This window comes from Callithrix jacchus, chromosome 11, assembly GCF_049354715.1.
Source record: "Callithrix jacchus isolate 240 chromosome 11, calJac240_pri, whole genome shotgun sequence".
NCBI lineage: Eukaryota > Metazoa > Chordata > Mammalia > Primates > Cebidae > Callithrix > Callithrix jacchus.
The window spans coordinates 45,752,331-45,766,577 of NC_133512.1; the positions used below are offsets into that span (position 1 = coordinate 45,752,331).

Below are 14,247 nucleotides of genomic sequence, written 5' to 3' on the forward strand. Positions count from 1 at the left end.
CTTAAAAATACATTGACTTTAGATATTTGTTGGCAGAAATACAAAATATGTTATGAACTTAGTGTTACAAAAGTTTAAATGAATAATCTAATGTACCAACAACTCATAATTTTATTTCTGCCATGTAATATTTATACTAGTAAAGTTTAGCAAATGATAAATATAATTTCAATAAGCTTATGAAATTGCTGAATTTCAGAATGAAACTCTGTTGTTGACATTTCATATTACCTGCTGGGAGATAGACACACTAGGTTTTTCCATGAAAAATAAGAACATACTGGAAGATTACTGTGAAAAATCTAAAAGAAAAGGTGCCAACTCCATGCCCTCTGTCAGACTTTATAGTTTTAACTACACATTACCAAACATTTAGGAGTCAACAGAATTCAATTACTTGCCAAATCATTATACAATGTCATTAGCTAATAAATCTGAGGACAAAGGTTTCCCTAACCATGTTACAGGATATTCCTCCAGTCGTTTCGATAGTTTGGTAATTATCTATATTACACAAGAGTCATGAGCATTAAAAAGGCAAGTCTAGCCTGCTATGCTTTATTACTGCTATCATTACTGCTGCTGTTTTCTCAAGTACTTTCAGTAAATGCTTGTCAAATGACTAGTGTAGCTGGAAAATTAATCCTTATTTTAAAATCAGTTGTTACTGTGAGCCTTAATATTTCTATAACCAAATGCAAAATAATACTTATTACCTTTTTTCTTGAGACTCTGTGTAATAAGGGTAGTATTATAACTTGCTGAATATTATGCTTGATAGTATTATTGTGAAAATATTTTTCTTACTAATAACAACCCAGAAGGAAAACACTTAAAAGAGTATTTTCCTTTAACAACTTTGAAAACAGATTTTCAAAAATTTTTATCTACTAACATGACATTTACCTTTTTTACCAGAGTTATCAGTGAAACCAAAGGGAATAAAATGAAGGCCTTAAAATAATGAACAAGGAGACTATGTTTGACTTGGTGACTTTCTGGTTTTAAAAGTAGCAGTGAAGAAACCATCTAGATTCTACTTACACTACGATAGGAGCCCAAGATGATGACTGAGGCAGAATTTCTAGATATATAGAAATGAGTAGAAACACGGAGATAGAGAGACTGCCAAACTGCAGTCATTCATGTGACTACTTAAACATTTTGAGTTTACATGAATTGCCTATGAACTCTGTGACTATCAAAGCCATAAGAAAAGTGTTGGCTGGGTGCAGTGGCTCACACCTATAATCCCAGCACTTTGGGAGGCTGTAACAGGTAGATCACCTGAGGTCAGGAGTTCAAGACCAGCCTGTCCAACATGGCAAAACCCTAACTCTACTTAAAATACAAAAACTTAGCCAGGCATAATGGCAAGCACCTGTAATCCCAGCTACTAGGGAGGCTGAGGCAGGAGAATTGCTTGAACCCGGGAGGCAGACATTGCAGTGAGCCAAAATCATGCCACTGCACTCTAGCCTGGGAGACAAGAGCAAAACACCATCTCAAAAAAAAAAAAAAAACAAACAAATTGTCACTATGCTGTGTCCAAGATGTAATCATAATGAGCCCTTCATGCAAACTCCATCCTGTTACAACCAGCTTTCAACAGGCCTGAAATGTTTGTCAAGGTGTGACCCATTATCCATGTCACATATCAAATATGCACAGATGATTTCAGTCATAAGAAATACTACTACTTAGTTAAGAAATATTTTTATTTTATAAAATATATAATTGGGGTAGTGATACATTTTAACATTTAAAGAATTGGCTATTTCTGTAAGGCACAGAGAAAGGTAGCTTTATTTAGTGTTATGTTTCAATATTTAAAGAACTGTCCATTTCTATAAGGCTTAGAGAAAGGTGAATTCTGTATTACATGACTATTAGCTTTTTTTTGTAATCTCAATATTTTGTCTTTTTAAATAGATTTTCTTTGAAAATTGAACATATCAAGTTTTAGAAGACCAGTACTGAGATGTCATAATTACTTCCTGAGCTAGAATCTGAAACTCCGTTTTTACAACAGAGGCTCTATTTATCTCTCTGATGATTTAGGGTAGAAAACAGTTTGAGAATCATTAATCTGTATTTATTTATTCTATTTGCACAATGTAATACTGGACCGATTTCTCCAAGTGCCTAACTTCCTTTCTTGGAAGTTATGGAGCAATAGCTTTTAATTGGAGAGTGATAAAACCAACCCACATTCCACATTGTTGAGATACTTAACTAATAAGCATGTTTTAAAGGCACTTACACAATGGAGAACCCTTTAACCAAAAAAATAATAATTGATTTGCCTACTAAGTCCATTAACTATGCATAATGACACCTGTGAACATAAATTTTAGAATATTGGCAGTATTTGGTAATATGAAAATATTTTTAACAATGGCTTTAAGAGCCATCAAAAATATACAGTACTAAAAAAATTATATGGTATTAAACATAATGAAATTCCAATCTATTGCAAAGTCAGAGGTTATATGCAAAATGTGCCAAAGGCTCCCAACCTGAGGACTGGGAAAAACTGGACACCAGGCCTATAAGGAATAGTTGTGTTCCCTGTTGCTCAGTCACTGTCCTGACCATGAAGGGAGATTTCACTGTGTCTAACTTTCTCTCATCCTCTATAGCATGACTAGAGCAGAAGAAAATAGTTAAGAAAAAGCCAGAATTCAGAAGACCAACCGGAAATTAACCTTCAGCATGTGGATCGTCTCTTAATGAAGAGATAAATCATTCTGCTGCTTATGCAAAATCTATCGCTCTCTTCTCTGTATTATAGTGTACCTCAGTTTCTTCCTGAAACTCTTTGTATTGCTCTATTATAACTCTTCTGCTATTATAGGAATTATTAATATTTTAACCTGCCTGCTTGCTTTATCATATCTGAACTTTACTGTCTCATTCATCTTCGTATGCCTAATGCTTGTTACCATTAAGTATTATGAGTGAATACATAAAGATAAAATATTACAATATATTTTCAATTTTTTGTTTGTTTGTTTTTTGACAGAATCTTACTGTGTTGCCAAGGCTGGAGTGCAGTGGCACAATCTCAGCTCACAGCTGCATTTGCCTCCTGGGTTCAAGCAATTCTCGTGCCTCACCCTCCAGAATAGCTGAGCTTACAGGTGTGTGCCACCATGCCCAGCTAATTTTTGTATTTGTAGTACAGATGGTGTTTCACTGTGTTGGCTAGGCTGGTCTCAAGCTTCTAGCCTCAAGTGATCCACCTGCCTTGGTCTCCCAAAGTGCTAGGATTATAGGCATGAGCCACCACACCCTGTCTATGTTGGCCAGGCTGGTCTCAAGCTTCTAACCTGCTGTGGCCTCCCAAAGTGCTAGGATTATAGGCATGAGCCCCACGCCCGGCCTTTTTTCAAGTTCTTAGAAAAATTAAGAATATACTCGATTCCCAGAACTTTACTTCTGTACACATAAAAATGCAAAAATCTATCTTTAAATTTTAATTTAGATGTCAAAAAATGTTATTCTATTTCTTTCTTCCTCCTCTTTCATTCCATCCTTTACTCTGTCCTTTACTTACTATTCATTGAAAAAGCAATTAGGTAAAAAAGGGTAGGAAGTCAGTCTAGCAAGCTTGGTAGATTAACTACATATGGGGGGATTGAGCAATTAATACAGTAAGATAATAGAAGCCGTTATCATCATACCATCAGAGAAGGAATATATGAATATGACAAGGAAGAAAACTATAATAAACCCTTGTGGTGACAGGAAATAGGAATTGGAGGTGTTGGTGTATACTCATAAAGAAGTATATATGTGTTTATATAAATATATAGATAGGTAGTTATACATACATACACATACATGAGGGAGAGAAAAAAAGAGGGAGAAATAGAGCAACAATGATATGCATATATATAAACTATTTTTCCACTGAGGGAGACCTAGAAGGAGTAGTATCCTTGTAGCATATCTAGTACCCAGATCTTGGTTTCTAAATGCCACTCTACTGAAAGAAACAGGGCTTCCTGGAGGAATGGCATATCTCAGGACAGGGACAAGGAAAGAATAAATGAACTTGAATCATCTGATTGTGTCAGGAAGTAATAAGTGCTGAAAGAATAGTGAGAACATGTCAAAAGAACCCAGAAGCCAATCTGGAAAAGCGCTTACTCCTACTGGTCAAATCTAAAACAATCTGAGCATCAAAAGAAATGATGATAGTACTGAATTATAGTACACTGAATAAAATAGGAATTCATGAGTCCTCAATGATATATATAAATAAATGGGGTGTTTAATATTAAATAATGTAGAAGGAGTGAAAGCATTAGAAAATCAGCATTTTTCAACCAATATAGTAATAATCAAGCAAGACATAGCAATGAATGCTAAAACTAATGGGTAAAAGTAGGCAAAGGAACAGGATTTTACAGTCTCAAAATTTCTCCCCACAAACTAATTACTCATTCCAAAATGTATAAAAACATTGTTCCTTTACAATAGAGAAGGCTCACATAAGCCATCTTATTTAAATGATCAAAGTTAACATCAGTAGTATCAGGAAACATTGACACCATGTGCCACATAACAGGATGCAAGGAAACAGCAAAGCATCCCTTCTGTGAAATTTTGTCAAAAAATACATTACCTGGATATAATTACAGGGAAACATTAGATAAACCCAAATTCAGGGACAGTTTCCAAAGCAACTGATCTATAATTTTCACATATGATATGGCCATGAAAGGAAGGAAGAAGAAACTGTTCCAATATGAGACAACTAGATACCATACTAATTCTGGCCTGCATCCTTTTACCATAAAGGACGTTATTAAAACAACTGGCCAACCCTGCATGAGGTCTCTGCATGAAGGGTATACATACCTTTTTTTATACGATTCTTACAACTTTTCTCTGAGTTTCAAATTGTTCCAAAATTGAAAGTGAAAAAAAAATGTTGTGAAGTGCTAGTCCTTGACTCTGACTTGGATCATTAAATATCCCAATAATCAAGTTCATATAAAAATAACTTGATATATTTGTATAACCAAGTTCAAACATTGTGAACACACAGTAAGTGGTGACTCACAAAATGCCTCACCTGTGAATTGCCAGTAATATTATTAGTAGTAGTTAACATTCATGTAGCACCCACATAGTTGTATATAATACAGCAAAGTAATGCCTCCCTCAAGTAGCTACTTTTCTAAGAAAGAAAAGCTAGTATATACATATATAGTATATATATACATTTATCCAAATACAATGTTTTCAAAGAGATGAAGAACCATAGGTCAGATGTCACAAAGGCAGTTGACTCAAACTATTTCTCTCCCTTTTATTTCAGGTTTAAGGAGTCACAAATCCAGGTGTTCACACATTGCCAAATTACTCTGTAGTTTGAAAGGAATTACAATGACATCCTGTTTGCGGTCATGGCTAATTTAGTATACACTACACCTGTAAAACCCCAGGCCATCAACATTTCAGGAAGGCTATGTAATCAAAGCTGTGACATTTATTACTTAGAATTATTGGTGCCTTCCAGGGTACAGCACAAGCCCTCTCTCCACCTGACTTTCAATTATAACAGAGGGTCAGAAGAGTCCAATAAAGCCAGAAACTGAAGATGTCTATGGCTGCCTGCTGCTCATCCTGCCGATCAGAACTCCCTGAACATTCCTTTCTATAGCCAAGAGGCAAAATTTTAGTGTCGTCTCCTGAAAAATCTCTTTGATCCTCTCATGTTTAGTTATGCCAAAATAATCCACCCTTCAGTCTTCCAAAAGAGTTTTAAAATTTGCTTATCCACTTCTATTAATTATAATATAGACCACAGACCGCCATGTACAGAATTGGAATAGATATAAAAATTATACGGGAAGTGAGCCATAGCTCATTCAAACTTCTGGAGAATTTCTGAAAATGATATTACTTGACAGAATGTCAGAAATTTCATATCTGTTCTGTACAAACCTCATTATATTTGGGTATCTCAGACAAAATTTTATTGGTAATCTAATAAGAATAATAATATTATATGATAACTAAGGACAGGGTAAGATTCTAAATTTCTAAATATTTAACATGTATTGATTCTTATAAGCCTCATAACAACTCTAAAGGGGTATATTATTGTTATCCCATTTAATAGTTGAGAATGGCTCAACTATTAAATGCTCAGAGAGGCTAAATAACCTATCCAAAGTTATATAGCTGATAAATGGCAAAACCAGCATTTTTCCCTAATCAGCCTGGTTCCAGAACCCAAGTCTTAATAATATCATTCTTTCTGTCTCTTAGAGAGCTCTTACATGTCATCCCATTACACTTTTAGTCTTTTTCTATCCTATCCATCAGGTCTGAATCACAGAATTTCAAATCTAAGAAATTACAAATAATCACTCCAAGATACATAGGTGATTCATCATACTCTAAAATATGTTAGCTAAATAAACATGATATCAAGAAGACTGGGCACAGTAACTCATGCCTGTAATCTCAGCACATTGGGAGGCTGAGGTGGGAAAATTGCTTAAGTCCAAGGGTTTGAGACTATCCTGGGCAACCATGAGACCCTCAACTCTACAAAGAATACAAAATTAGCCCAGCATGGTGGTGTGAGCCTGTAGTCCCAGCTACTCAGGAGGCTGAGGCAGAAGGATCACTTGAGCCCAGGAGGTCAAGGCCGCAGTGAGCATTGATCATGCCATTGCACTCCAGCCTGGGTGACACAGTGAGACCCTGACTCAAAACAAAACAAGTATAAAAATTTTAAAACCCTCTGCAAATCATATCAAGAATTTAAAGTATACCTGAATTGGAAATTGACAATTTAATCTGATAAATGTAAATACAAGATATTGAGGCTAAGATTAATGGGAAGACTATCAATAGCAATTTTATAGAAAAACAAAACAAAACCCAGCAAAGGCTCTGCTTCTCCTAACTCCCAATCCGTGTCCATGCTTGTAGGGATACATGTATCTTAGTCTCTGGAGAAATAAGTGCTTGAAATACTCAATGTTTCTAAATACACTCAGAAATGAAAATTATTGTAGTACCTAGTAAAGACTAAAGTAAAGATTCCATATACAATCACTATAGAGAACAGTTTGGATGTTCCCCAAACCAGAAATAGAGCTACCATATGATCTAGCAATCCCACTGCTGGGTATATCAGCATATTGAAGGAAATCAGTATATTGTAGAAATATCTGCACTCCCATGTTTGCTGCTGCACTGTTTATAAGAGCAAAAATTTGGAGGCAATCTAAGTGTACATCAACAAATAATTGGAAAAAGAAAATGTGCACATATACACAATGCAGTACCATTCAGCTATAAAAAGAATGATATTTTGTCATTTGCAACAACATGGATGGAATTGGAAGTCATGTTAAATGAAATAAGTCAGGCACAGAAAGACAAATTTCTCATGTCTGCACTTATTTGTGGGAGCTAAAAATCAAAACAATTAAACCCATGGAGATAGAGAGTAGAAGGTTAGTTACCAAAGGATGAGAAGGGTAATGAAGGGGTGGAGAGGAAGTGGGTCTGGTTAATAGGTACAAAATAAAAATAGATACAAAGAAAGAAGAAGACCTAATATTTGATAGCACAACAGGGTCACTATAGTCAATAATAATTTAATTGTTTAGTTTAAAATAACTAAGAGTATAATTGGATTGTTTGTAACACAAAAGATAAACGTTTGAGGGTATAGATATTGTTTTCCATGATGTGATTACTATGCATTACATACTGTATCAAGGCATCTCATCTTCCCCCTTTAGTATATACACCTACTATGTACCCACAAAACTTTAAAAGGAAAAAGAAACTGTAGTTTGAAAAAAAGTCTCTGATCTTTTAAATATATATATTGATTAAATAATAAGGAATTACAAAGGACTAAATTATACCTTATAGCCTCTTTTAAAAATTATAATATAAATATGAAATCAATGTAAATGTTTATGTATAAATAGAAAGGATTCATATTCTAGAATAGTATAAATAATGACACAGGTTAGTGTCAAACATCTCTGAAAGATAGACGGAAACAAAATTGAAATGAATATAGTAGCATATGGATCAGCTGTGCTTTACTTCATGTTCTTTGCTTGGAAAGAAATCAGCTTTTTCTGGAATCTTGGTCTATACTGAGTCATGCTGGGGCTTTTCTTGGCTCAAGGCTTCACTTTTTATTATTATCTGTTAGCAACCACATCTGGAAGAATTGCTTTCTTTTTCACCCCTAACATGGTAGCTTTTTGTAGTTTCCTCATGCTTTACAATCCTATTATAGAAGAATCATGAAACTAATAATATGGGTGAAAGACAGAATATACATTTCTTCATTCTGTTTTTGTGAAATATCTTTATAGTCTTATTTACCCATATCCAGGAATTTTTTTTTGTTTTTGGAGACAGAGGCTTGTTCTATGACCCAGGCTGGAGTGCAGTGGCACAATGGCATGATCTTGGTTCACTGCAACCTCTGCTGCCAGGGCTCAAGCAATTCTCCTGCCTCAGCCTCCTGGCTAATTTTTGTATTTTTAGTAGAGACAGAGTTTAGCCATGTTGGCTAGGCTGGTCTCAAACACCTGACCTCAGGTGATCTGCCTGCCTCAGCCTACCAAAGTGCTGGGATTACAGGCGTGAGCCACCATGCCCAGCCCAGGACTTTTATTTATGGGATTTCAAAGCCCTCAATCTCTGATTGAAAAAAAAAATACAAAAACAAACAAACATATTCACAGAGAAAGATTTCTTCCTGGATGGCCTCATTCCCAACATGGTTTCTGTCATTCTGACTGCACCAGTCACTTGGTTCGAAAACTGTTTACTCAATTTTAGCTCAAGCAACTTTGACATCAATGAGCATAAACAATAAAAGTTTTAATTTTTTATTATTACTTAAATTTTAACTCAGTGTTGATGGCAGCAAAAGAATATAAATGCTGCTTCATTTAAAGAAAATATAATTTGAATGCATATCTGTAATATAAAATAATTGATATAGGTTCTAAAATTGAAGAGACCTAGATTCAACACATAGCTGTGACTTAACTGTGTTACTTTCGGCAAGTTACTTAATCACCTTAAGTTGATTTGCTTTTCTGTGTGATTAATAGTGTCACTTTAAAAATCCCATCACTTTTTCTGTTTTGAGACAGTCTTATTCTGTTGCCCAGGCTGGAGTGCAGTAGCTCAATGTCAGCTCACTGCAATGTTTGCCTCACCCGTTCAAGTGAGTCTCATGCCTCAGCCACCCAAACACCTGAACTTACAGGAATATGCCACCACAGCCAGCTAATTTTTGTATTTTTAGTAGAAATGGGATTTCTCCATGTTGCTCTGGCTGGTCTCGAACTCCTGACCTCAAGTGATCCACCTGCCTTTGCCTCTCAAAATTCTGGGATTACAGGCATGAGCCACCACAGCTGGCCTTCATGGCTATTTTTAATTTTTATGGACATAAACCAAATCTCTGGATAAATAATCTAACATTGATATGTCAGATGGCTTTCAGAGGACCATGAAAGTGAGATAAAAACAATAATCCAAGTTAATGACTTAGATATAGTTTAGACTAAGATGATATCAATAGGAATGCAGGCAAAAGAAAGCTTTAGTGACACTTTAAGAAAAGACATGACCAAACAACTAATTAAATTAAGGTCATTTTAAAATGGAAATCAGGTTATGTCAAATCTTTACTTAAAACTTTTTACTACCTTCTTATTGCTTTTAGAATAATACATTTCTTTAATCTGTTCCAGAACAATCTCACAGCTGAGAGAGCTGGAAAAACTAGACAATTTCTGTGTTTTAATTGTCTGAAGGCATCAGAGAGCTACAAAGACAGTGAAAATGTGGGGGAAAGATCTGAAATAAATCAAGTCCAGAGAAATGATCTAACTCAACGCTTGCTGCCAGTAACAAAAGTAAATTCTCTCTGGGGAAAGATAACACCCTACTGAGTCTCAAATCATAACTAAAATTTTTATTTATAATGTTTGGCAGTAAATCAGATAAAAAGAAGAAATGTATAAGGGCAAAAGTTGATTAAAATAAGTGACAGTGGCTCACTCCTGTAATCTCAGCACTTTGGGAGGCCAAGGTTAGTAGATCACGAGGTCAAGAAATTGAGACCAGCCTGGCCAACATGGTGAAACCCCGTCTGTATTAAAAATATAAAAATTAGCCGGGTGTGGTGGCCTGTGCCTGTAATCCCAGCTACTTGGAAGGCTGAGGCAGGAGAATTGCTTGGACCCAGGAGGCGGAGGTTGCAATGAGCCAAGATTATGCCACTTTACTCCAGCCTGGGCAACAGAGCCAGACTCTGTCTAATAAATAAATAAATAAATAAATAATAAGAGACAGATCCATAGATACCTAGATGTTGGTGTTACCAACAGGTGCTTCAGTCATATATTTAAGAAGCTCTACAAATCTCTAACAAAATAGTATAAAGGAAACCACCCCTAGACACATAGTCCCACTGCAAAAGCTTAAAACAAAGAAAAAAATCTTATAAGCAACCAGAGAATAAAAGACATACTACCTTCACAAGAGCAAAAGTTAGACTAACAGCTGACCTCCCAAAAAAAAAATGGAAAAGAGAATAAAATAGAAGGATATGTGTGACATCATGAGATTAGATAGATAGATAGATAGATAGATAGATAGATAGATAGATAGATATCTACATATATAGGCTTTTGTTCACAGTTCCTGGCTTATAACTCCCATATCCCTTGTTACAGTATTTAATGTTGGGGCACTTAAAACCACAGATATAGGCCTCAGAATCCCTTTTTCTTATCTCCTGCCTCCTTTCATCTGCTCCCCCTTTCCCAAAGTCAGAAATCTTCCCTGCCTTTCTGTCTTGTAGCTGGCCATAAAGACATTCTCTGACCTATCTTATGTGATTAGTGGTCATAAGACCTCCATTTCAGAAGGGGTCCTGCTGCATTCCCTGGAGGAAAGAATGCAGCACAGAGAGGACGAAAAGAATCTGAACCAGATAGGCCTTGCTGAGTTTTCCCACTCAGCCTATTAGTAGTAGATCATATGCTTTGTGTCTAATCACACTTCTACACAGTTGTCGATTATACCTATCCAATGAAGCCTCCATAAAAGGCATAAGAGGCCTGGGTTCAGAGAGCTTCTGGATAGCTGAATGCATTGAGGCTCTGAACCTCCTCCCCCATACTATTCCTTGTGCATTTCTTCACCTGCATCCTTTATGATATCCTTTATAATAAACCATTAAATGACTCTCTTGGCTCTGCGTAGTTACACCTGGCTTCACTTGAGTGAAAGTGCAAGTGGGAAGAGAGTGAAAAGATCTCCTTGGTATCTCAACTTGGTCTTATGGTGGCCTCTTTCCTTGAAGGATGCAACAGGATCAGGAGAAAAAAAAAAGCAAAGAAATAAATAAACTGATAAATATATATTAAGTTTCCCTGAATTCTGCAAGCCACTCTAGCTAATTAATCAAACCCAAAGATGGGGTATGGCAACTCCACATTGAAGCTGGTAGGTCAGAAGTTCCATAGGCCCAGACTTGTGATTGATGGAAGTCAAAGGTGGTCCTGGGTACTGAGCCCTAAACCTGTTTTTTTTTTCTTTTTGAAATAGTTTCACTCTTGTCGCCCAGGCTGGAGTGCAATGGTGCATTCTCAGCTCATTGCAACCTTTGCCTCCAGTGTTCAAGCAATTCTCCTGCCTCAGCCTCATAAGATAGCTGGAATTACAGGTGCCTACCACTATGCCTGGGTAATTTTTGTATTTTTAGTAGAGATGGGGTTTCACCATGTTGCCCAGGCTGGTCTTGAACTCCTGACCTCAAGTGATCCACCTGTCTCAGCCTCCCAAAGTGCTGGGATTACAGGTGTCAGCCACCGTGCATGGCTTCAACCTGTGGTTTTATGTGCAAGAAAATAGTATCAGAATTGACTTGAATTGGAGGTCACCTAGCTGGTTTCTGCTACAAAATTGATTGCTTTCTTGCTGGCGGTGAGAAATTCTTGGTCACAGAAATCTTGTTTGTGATTATTATTGTTGAGTGAAAGGATAGCTCGCTTTCTCAAAAATACTTTGAATTTTTTTCCCACGCTTCTGACCTACTTTAAGGTACATTTGACTGTAGAAAAACACAGATTTGAAATGCCTGGGTCCATTTACATGCAGATTTTTTTCAATAAATATATCAGAATTTTTTTTTGAGATTTGGAGCAATTTGAAAAACTCAGAAGAAATTTTAACTTTGGTAAGTTGAAATTTACCAAAACTTTCTCTCACACCTTTACAGACCATACATGACACCATTTGCTGTTGACAGAAATGTAAACAAAAATAAAGATGCAATATTCAATCATAACTGCATAAAATTCACTATAGTACATATCTTACTATTGTAACAATTTCATAGCCACCTCCTGTGGCTATTGCAGTAAGCTCAAGTGTTGTGAGTAAGCTCAAGCTTAAAATGTTGTGTCATGCTCACACCTATAATCCCAGCACTCTGGAAGGCTGAGGTGGGTGGAGGCCAACATGGCAAAACCCCATCTCTACCAAAAAATGCAAAAATTAGCTAGGGTGTGATGGCGCACTCCTCTAATTCCAGCTACTTGGAAGGCTGAGGCATGAGAATCACTTGAAATCGGGTAGCAAAGGCTGTAGTGAGCTGAGATTGTGCCACTGCACTCTAGCCTGGGTGACAGTAAGACTCTGTCTCAAAAAAAAAAAAAAGTCATGTTACACTAATCATTACCATTTGAGCTGTTGTCTCTCTAGTAAATTGCGTATTGCAATAAAAAGTGATCCCTTGGGCTGGGTTCAGTGGCTCACACCTGTAATCCTAACACTTTGGGAGGCTGAGGTGGGCAGATCCAGAGGTCAGGAGTTCAAGACCAGCCTGGCCAATATGGTGAAACTCCATCTCTACTAAAAATACAAAAATTAGCTGAGTGTGGTGGCCTGTGTCTGTAGTCCCGGCTACTCTGCAGGCTGAGGCAGGAGAATTGCTTGAACCCAGGAAACGGAGGTTGCAGTGAGCCGAGTTCACGACATTGCACTCTAGCCTGGCAACAGAGCAAGACTGTGTCTCAAAAAAAAGACCAAAACAAACCATAATCCTTCACGGTTCTCACTTGTTTTTCACCCTGTTTAGTGTAATATCATAAATCTTTAATACGACCATGGGAATCATATGAAGTGCCAAAAGTGGTGCTGGAAGTGCACTCGAGAAGCAGAGAAAAGTTATGACATTAAAAGAGAAAGGTGAATATCTGGATATGCACCATAGATTGAGAGGTCTGAAGCTGTGCTTGCCCACTATTTCAGGCAGACTATTCATCTTGTAAACAGATGACATAAGCTTACAATATGGATCAATACAGTACAGTACTTATGTCATGTATTTTCTCATCCTTATGATTTTCTCAATACTATTTTCTTTTCTCTAGCTTACTTTATTGTATGAACACAGTATATAATGCATATCACATACAAATTATGTGTTTCCTGTTTGTTATCAGTAAGGCTTCTGGCCAATGGTAGGCTATTAGTGGTTAAATTTTTAAGGGAGTCAAAAGGTACACGGAGATTTTCTTTTTCTTTTTCTTTTTTTTCTCACGGGGTCTGTGGTCCCAGTGGCTCCTTCAGAGGCTCTAGGGGACAGCCCTCTCTGACTGCCCATCCCTCCGCCCACTCCCTGGGGAGAGGCAGCTTGTCCCCTGCAACCCACTAATGGCCCACAGCCCGAGGCCTCCCGACCCAAGGTTGCTAGCCACCAGAGGTTTCCCTTCTAACCTTCCCCACTCCAAACCGAAACCCGACCACATGTCGGCCTATAGCCTGTCTTGTCTGGGGAACATCTATTTGGCTGCCAGCTGTGGGCCACCTGGAGACCCCACTGCCCCACGGACAGGGTGGCCAGGCCTCCCACAGCACCCATCAGCCATGTGCAGCCTCATCAGGGCCATGCCTGAAACTGTCAGTGCACATGGAGTCAGAGCTTGCCTCAGGGGACAGGAATAGGGTCCCCCCTGGGAAGGAGAGAGGACAGAAAGGGGACATCTTGAAGGCCATGGGATCCTCAGAAGCCCCAGTTGGGGAAAGGTCCCTGACACTTCTCCCTAGAGCCCACCTGTCATCTTTGAAGCCAGGCAGGGTGACCTTCCTCCGGGGACGAGCTCTCAGAACCAGCGGGGGCCAGGAAGTGTCCTGCACAGCAGCAAGACCAGG

General features: G+C 37.6%; 1 non-coding gene across 1 annotated transcript; it reads left to right on the forward strand.

Moving 5' to 3' along the window:
* The first annotated feature begins 11,272 nt into the window (after positions 1 to 11,272).
* LOC118143982 (small nucleolar RNA SNORA64/SNORA10 family) lies at positions 11,273 to 11,404 on the forward strand. The gene has a single exon (XR_004728455.1). It is a non-coding gene; the product is annotated as a small nucleolar RNA SNORA64/SNORA10 family (small nucleolar RNA).
* Positions 11,405 to 14,247: the final 2,843 nt, after the last annotated feature.